Source organism: Quercus robur, chromosome 5 (genome assembly GCF_932294415.1).
Source record: "Quercus robur chromosome 5, dhQueRobu3.1, whole genome shotgun sequence".
In the NCBI taxonomy this organism is placed as follows: Eukaryota; Viridiplantae; Streptophyta; class Magnoliopsida; order Fagales; family Fagaceae; genus Quercus; species Quercus robur.
Window position 1 is genome coordinate 8,729,310 of NC_065538.1, and position 8,344 is coordinate 8,737,653.

An 8,344-nucleotide genomic window follows, 5' to 3' on the forward strand; every position below is an offset into this window, starting at 1 on the left:
AGCTTTTCTTGCCTCTGGAAGCTTCTGCCATCCTGGGTATTCCATTGAGTCGTCGCTGCCCTCCAGGTAAAATTGCTTGGGCTTACTCCCCATCGGGTTTGTTCACCACAAGCAGCGCCTATAAGCTCCTTGTTTCCTGTGATGCTGTCAGACAAGCAGGAAGCTCGAATGTGGATACTCAAAAACATTTTTGGAAGGGAGTTTGGAGGCTACGGGTTCCTAACAAGATTAAACATTTTATTTGGCGAGCTTGTAATGACGCTCTGCCAAATATGAGCAACCTCTTTCACTAGCAGATTACGTCCTCTGGTAAGTGTGAACTTTGCCAACTCTGCCCAGAAAATCCGTTGCATGCCATCTGGTCTTGCAAGAATGTTGAGAGTACTTGGAGCTCAGTTCAATGCTTCCACCAATCGAGCACCCCCCAACCCCTGAATTTTTGTGACTTACTCTCTCGGTTTTTGCAGGTTCAGGAGGATTATAGAAAGGAGGTGTTTGCTATATCAGCTTGGTTCTTGTGGAATCAGAGAAACGCTATCCATTTTGGCCGACCGGTGCACCCTTCGGTTCATATCATCTCATGGGCGGGTAACTTGCTGCAAGATTTCTTGGGTATTCAAAAACTGGAGCCGGTGGTGGCTCGCTCCCCCATCCTGCAACAATGGCGCCCTCCGGAGCTAAACCAGCACAAAGTCAACTTTGATGCTGCAATATTCACAGCTACAAATTCGGCTGGAATTGGAGTGGTTGTTAGAGACTGGAGAGGTGAATTTGTTGGCGCGTTTTCTATCTCTGTGCCGCTGTCTCATACCGTTGCTGATATGGAAGCCTTAGCGTGTCGAAAAGCTGTCGAATTTGCTGCCGAGATTGGTCTGCAGAAAGTAATTTTTGAAGGGATTCAGCCATGGTTATCAATGCTTTAAATCAAGGTAGTGCTGGATTATCAACCTATGGAGTCGTCATTGATGACATTCGCTGCCAAGCTATGGTTTTTCTGTCCTCTGTTTTCAATCATGCTAGTCGTTCTTGTAACTGTGTTGCTGATGCTTTAGCGAAAAAAGCTAAAGGCAGTCAGGGTACCCAGGTGTGGCTCAACGATCCCCCTATAAGGATATTGCCTCCTCGTTGTTATTTGATGTTCATCAAGTTCTTGTTCTAATTCAATAAAATCCCAGGCTTCTTGTCTGGTTTCTCAAAAAAAAAAAAAAAAAGAGAACTTGACCATTTAATGGCTCCAGCCGAGTAACTATTGTATACATTTTTTGTTATGCATCAACAAGATATGCGTCTTTTTGAGTCACGACGTCACGTTATATAAATTTCCAAAAGAAAAACTTTGCTCAAATGGGTTAGAATGGTAATAATAAGAAGACAAATGAAGTTTAGAATAGCTTCTCTTGTTTGTTAATGGAATGATGAAAATTGCATAATTAGTTCCAATTTAAAAGGATCTAGGGCAAAACCATCTAGTCTTTTCAAGCGTGTAGTAATGAATTATTGCTATGCTGCATAACATGATCATTTTGGTTTCAGCCAAGGAACGCAAACAGTTGTAGAGAATTCACAACACTTGGTAATGTATTGGGAAATCTCATTAGTGCTTAGAGAATTTAGAAGTCATTAGTGAACTTATCAAAACCCTCATATACCTCATGACGCAAATCCATTCGCAAAGTCAAGAATTTTGAAGATGGGGTTCCCACTAAATTTTTTTAGATTACATTTTCAATCTTCATTTATTATTATTCATTTTTAAAAATGGTTACATCTGAAATCGTTAATAATGTCTTCGACTACCTTTTGTTCATCTACCCAAAAAAAAAAACCTTCAACTGCCTTTCAAAATCCCCTGCCTCTTTTTTTTCATCTCTCTCTTTCAAAGAACACAACAAGCTTTCTCTTCGTATCCTATCAACAATTTCTAGGCATTTGCTATAACCTTTTGGATTTGCAATGCAACAAATCACAAAAACTACATTACACATAAAAAAATTTCCTAGTCTGTAACAATCATCAATTCATTAATGGAAGTGAAATGCAGCAAAGGAACGATTGCATGACAATCCTTTGACTTCCAAAGAATTTGGGTGCAATTGTGAGACCAATATAGCTATTTTGTTTGAAAAGATGGAAACCAAGATATAAATCATTGTGATGCAAAAATTTCACAAGTCTAGGTTCTATGAAAGAAACAAATTTTATATTATTGAAACCCTCATATAGTTCCCATTGAATTTTATATTACATTTCAATCTTCAGTTAATATTAGTTTATTACTAATTTTGTAAAAACGGTTACATCTAAAACCAGTAATAATGTCTTCAACTACCTTTTGTTCATCTAAAAAAGAATCTTCAATAGAAAAGTAAGAAAAAAAATTAAAGAAAAGTTTCATTGTATTCTTTTCCATTATGTTCTTCACTTTTCATTGCTTTTCTCAGTTACCAAACACATCCCCAATTCAATGCAACTCCAATTTGCATGTACAAACACACTACTTCCAAGATCTACACAACAAATTTAACTAAAACACACCATATAATCGCCAATAGAACACCATTAACATGATCATCATTAACTCTTATTTTCTCATTCTTTCCAAAAAAAACCGAAAAATAAACTCAAGGCACAAGATTTAAAATCAAACACTTTATTTTTCCTTTTCAATTATTTAATTTTTCTTTGGTTTTCTAAGTAACCAAATGTAATGTAAAAAAAAAAAAAAAAAAAAAAAAAAAAAAAAAAACTAAATTCTACCAAAATTTTTATTTTAAAAAATATACAAAAATGAAAAGATTGAATAAAATAATTAATACCAGTAATTTATGTATGAGTGTACGATTTTGAAAATTAAAGGATCAAACTGATCTCTTTGAGCTCTAGAAATAGGGGAAAATGAAAGAGTGGAAATAGAGCTACTCCGTACTATTTTTCCTTTTTTGGTGGTAATTTTAGACTAACAGAATGGGTATACATGTCATTTTGAATATTTGACGGTGGATTTGGTGGTTTATGTGACAATTAATAGTAGATTAGTGGGTTTTTTTTTTAAAAAAAAAGGATAATATGTACAATTTCAATAGTTATAACAAGGGGAAGAAAGATTTGAAGGTTTCTATTGAAAATACTAGCTCTTGGCAGTTTAGTTGAGTAAACTATTTTAAAACACTACTAGTAGTATATCCTCGAATTAATTGAAAAATTTAAGCAAAATAGATAAAATATTTTATAAATATTATCAAATTGTATTAATAATTAGTTAATGAGCCACTTACTGAAATGTAGAGGATTTTATTCATGAGATTGTTTCGGAATTTGAACCTAAAATCCTTACGAAGAAAGTGAAAAGATTAGATGAAAAAGAAGAAGAGTAAATCATAGTTTTAACTTAGTTGATGCTGAGCTAATTTTTTATTTATGTTTGTCTAGAGGAAAAAATTTATTTAAGTCCATTGAATACTAATGTCTCTCGTAATAGAATTCTCTTCATTTTATCAATTTTATGGTTAAGATTTCTATTTTGTGAATTTAACAATGATAAAATATGTTCATGTAAAAATTTAAATAACTTGAAATTCATATACTTTAAATTTGTAAAATTTAATTTAAATTATGAAATAGATTGATTTTAAATAGAGATTATCATTTTCCATAAAAGAGAGTGAGGTTTTTAGCCTCAGTAATTTTATAATAAACTTCTTATTCATAGTCCTATCTTACAATAATTTAGCACTTTATACAATAATCTATGATTCATGCTACCTTTTTCAAACGATAATGTATTTCCATATCATATGGAATTTGATGAAGGAGAGCTTCCTTGAAGGTGCATAAAAGGAATATTTTTCATTTGTGATTTTGATTTGATTGTCAACTCAACTTGATGGAGAAGCATGCTTTAAGATGCCTACAATTAGCTAATATTAATGGTACAAAGGGTATAAAAATTTTGGTGTTATTAGATTTATTTTTAATTTACTAGTACTTACTACTGGGTCTCTGCAGTCTCTTTTCTCTTCTTCTTCGTATTTTCTCTCTCAACCCGGCTCTGCTTCATCTCGTTCTTTTTTTTTCTTTTTTTTCTTTTTCTCCTCTTTGCGATGATCCAGTGTTTTAAGGAGTTTACTTTGTATCTATTGGGCTAATAGATTTTTAAAATTTTTTTTTTAAAAAAAAGTTTTTGTTTTGTGAAGTTTTTGGGTTTGTTTGGGGGTGTTTGGATAGAACTTATTTTGCTAAAACTGAAAACTGAAAACTGAAAATACTGTAGCAAAATAATTTTTAAATGTGTAAATAATGCCGTGGGACCTATTTTTAATGAAAAAATTGATGAAAAGTGAAGTTTGTGAGTCTATAAACAGTACATCTATATACTGTTTATGAAAGAAAAGTCAACATAAGCTGCTAAAGAAAAAAAAAAAAAAAAGAAAAAAAAAAAAAGAAAGAGAAAACGTAGGAGAAGAAAACGCAGCCGTCAAAAGTTGGATTCAAACATGCACGTAGTCAGTTGGGCTGGGTTGGACTGACTGGTTTGATTCATGATTAGAGGGGAAGGGCCAACTGTAATAATGAAAAAAAAATGCCTAATAAAAAAAATTTCTTAGGGTCAATGGCCCGGGCCCTTTGGGCCCCCCACCGATCCGACCCCGCCACTAACTATTTGAAAGCAAAATTAAACAGTACAATAAGATGTACAAAAGTGAAGAAAAGTGAGCATAATAATGGCGGATGAGTCACATTGTGTGTCCTATTTCAGTCAGCCATGGGGACCAGGTGTTAGAATTATAACATGATATCATCATTACACTGAGCAACGTACTTTTTTTTTTTTTTACTCCTGCTTTTCTTTTGCTTTGTAGACTATATAGAAAGCCAAAAACCTATGTTGGTAATCGGCTAAGGATGGCTACTAGAGCTGCATCACATGTAAACATGCTAATCTTATCATGACTTTTGTTTTAAAATTTTCTTAACTTAAATCATATTATGATCTCTCTCTCTCTCTCTCTCTCTCTCTCTCTCTCCAAGTAGACTATTGGAAATTCTAAGTGGAAGATCAACTCATCAACCACTTCTTCAGCATATGTACTCTAGGGAGGAGAGAATGTATGGATTTAATATCTATAGTTTTATGGGTCTTTTAAAAACCAAATCGGACTATAATTATATATAGTCACACACATTCTAAAAGCCAAGGTTTCGGTTCTTAAATTAAAAGGCATGCTTATAAAAAAAATTTAAAAAATTTAAAATTATAATCTAAATTCAATTCATGGCAATCATGTCAATGACTTATTCTATAATGTTTTTTATTAAACACCTCAAATTTGGCTAGTTAAAATTAAAGATGCCTAACCTTTTATGTTATATTAAATTTCGTTCAAATAGGATGTTATTTATTATTTAGTTAATAAACTTATTTTTTATGTATAATTTTATATATTATATTAAATTTCGTTCAAATAGGATGTTATTTATTATTTAGTTAATAACCTTATTTTTTTCATATAATTTTAAATATTTAATTGATAACATTTTTTTTTCCCTTTCTAAACACGCAATGCAATAGTGGAAGATAAACCTTTTCCGACTAATAAATGCCAATAACTTTGATTCTATTTTTAGGAGCGGAGATACAGAGAAAATGGGACAAGGATCAATTATCCGGTCCCACGAGAAAAGGCAATTCCAAAGATGAAACTTCCAAGTTCCTACAGCTTTTCTTAAACTCTCCAACAAGCTATTATAGTTTTCCTCTTCAATTATTGTCTCTCTATTTTTCTCTTTTTCAAACTGAGCACACGGAATGTTTTATTTTTTTACCACCAATCGTTCAAGCCTACTCGAATCCTCAAGGTCCTCTCTCTTCTCTTATGCAATGCTGTGTGTGAATTCTCTGCTTTCTTTCTTTTTCAAACAGAGAATGTGAATGCCCAGCAATACTAGGATCACTACAGAATTCACAAGAGTTTACAATACCAATAAATGAGAGATATGTTGTAAAAAATAACTACCCCACTAACTTCTTTTTTTTTTTTTTGGTGTGGAATTAAAGACATATTAATGGGTAGTTATTTTTACACACATATCTTTTATTTATTGGATTTGATACAAATGACATGATAATATTTGATACAAAATACTTTTTTTCACCTGGCACTACCCACCAGCTTCTTTTTTTCTCATATATTTATTTTTTAAAATGGCCTATGTGCAAGGTAGTTGGCAACTTGAATGTAGACGTAGTTGTGAGAAGTGAGATTGTTGAGAATTTTATTGTGACCTCCGCCCCTCTTTCACATATTCACAAAATAATAATAATAATAACAACTAGCCTCTAAGCATGCGCGTGAGTGCATGCTTAGAGGCTCTTCTATATTTTTTAAAGGTTAAAATTTTTTGTTGATGTGAAATGCTTAAGACTTATTAAAGGTAAAAAATAAAAAATGAAATTTTTTTTTGAAAACATGAGTTTAGATAGTTGGAGCATTTCAAATACCCGAATAGAGTGTATTCTTATTTTGTAGGCAATGTTTTAGTATAAGTTAGACATATTTTTACATAACTATTCTTCAATTTTTTCTCCACTCTTTTTTTTTTTTTTTTTTTTTTGAGAAACAATTTTGTCTCTACTTAAACTTAGGAGTGTTGAAGGTATTTTTGAAGCAACAAAATGTCCGATCCAAATTAAAAAAACCCCTTAAATAGTAGTATAGATAAATAGGGAAATTATCATGTAGTCCCAACCAATAAATACAAGACACCTCATTAAAAAAAAAAAATGCTTACACAGGCTTTTATGCCACATCAGCTCAATAACCCCAGCCCATCTTAATGTCTGTTAACCCAATGTCTATTAACCCCGTTTGAGTAGAATTCAAAATTTAGAAGTGAATTGGGCGGGCTTCACTAGAATTGCAGTCTTAGTCAAACTTTCAAATTTCAAATTTCATTTTTTAGATATGCCATCTACATCAAAATTCCAAGAACCTACTCTTTCACAGTCTCCTTGCCATAGCAGTGTCCACCTCTCCTCCTTCAGCTCTCAGATCGATCTCTACAGGCCCTCCTCTCTCTCTCTCTCTCTCTCTCATTTCCTTCCATTTAGAGTTTTGGTTCTTACTATTGATTGTACTAAAATTCCTTTCTCTCTCTCAGGGTTTTTTTTTTTATTTTTTTTTTTAGGACTAGGTTCATCTGGAGTTTATTTTGCGGTTTCTGAATTGAAGAGATTGATTTAGTTTGCATTTAGGATTTTTCGTTAGATTTGATAAAAAAGATTTTTCACCTTTGTTTCTTTGGTACCGATGCTTTGATAGGCAATCCAAACCTTTTAGATTTCAATTGAGTATTTCCTTTTGGTTCTTGTTTCTGTTCTAAAAATTCATTTCTTTGGCTTGATTGAACGGTTCACTTTCTTGAATATTTACCTTTATTACTGATATGTGAGTCCAAGCATATTGTAGTTAAGTATTTCATGAATTTGAAGTTGATAGTTCACTGAATATTCATAAATTTGTAAATGGACTTTCAAATTGAAATTTCATATGATTGACCTCTTGAGAGATTGCCTTTAAGGTGTTTGTGGAAATGCTTGTTTTTCTTGGCATTTCTTTGTTGGCTTATGCTCTTATTTCTGGTGGGTGGGTATATGAAAGTGTCATTTGTGGTGGGCATGTTTTAGCTGTGTTAGGGTGGGAAGTGGATTTAGAAGGGGGAAATATATGCTTTGGCCTGAATGAGGCACTTGTAAGAGCATAGTTTCTTTTTCCTATTTTCATATGTTCATGTGTTTTATAATTTTGCATATGAGGTGTTTAAGAAAAATGCAACTTAATGATAACTATGGATGTTTGTATGGTGTAAATTAAAATGGTTTGTTGGGTTTTACTGATGTAGAATCAATTTGAATAAGAAGCAAATGCAACAATGCATAAGCATCTCTTGTTTAGTTCCATTAGAGTTGATGTCACATGCATATTACTTTTAGCAACCATGTGCAACTTCATTTTTAATTAATATTCACGAATTTTTACTTGCAGAGGCAATTAGCATTGATGCCCAAATTAGAGCAGTTGAAGTTGCCCTATGAATGAAGGTTGAGGGCTAGAGGTTAAACTGAAGCAACAGTGGGAGAAAAAGTAAAGTTGCTAGGATTGAAGTCCAAATTGGAACATTTAGATTTATTCATCTAAAATAATCAGGTCAATGTAGATGGGAAGGATAGGGAGATTTTTCCCCTCCCCCTAAGTTGAACTCTCTTGTAGTCTTTATTTAGAAGGGGTTTTTTTTTGTTTTTTTTATTTTTTTTATTTTTTTTTTTTTTCACTCTTTGTTTATATCC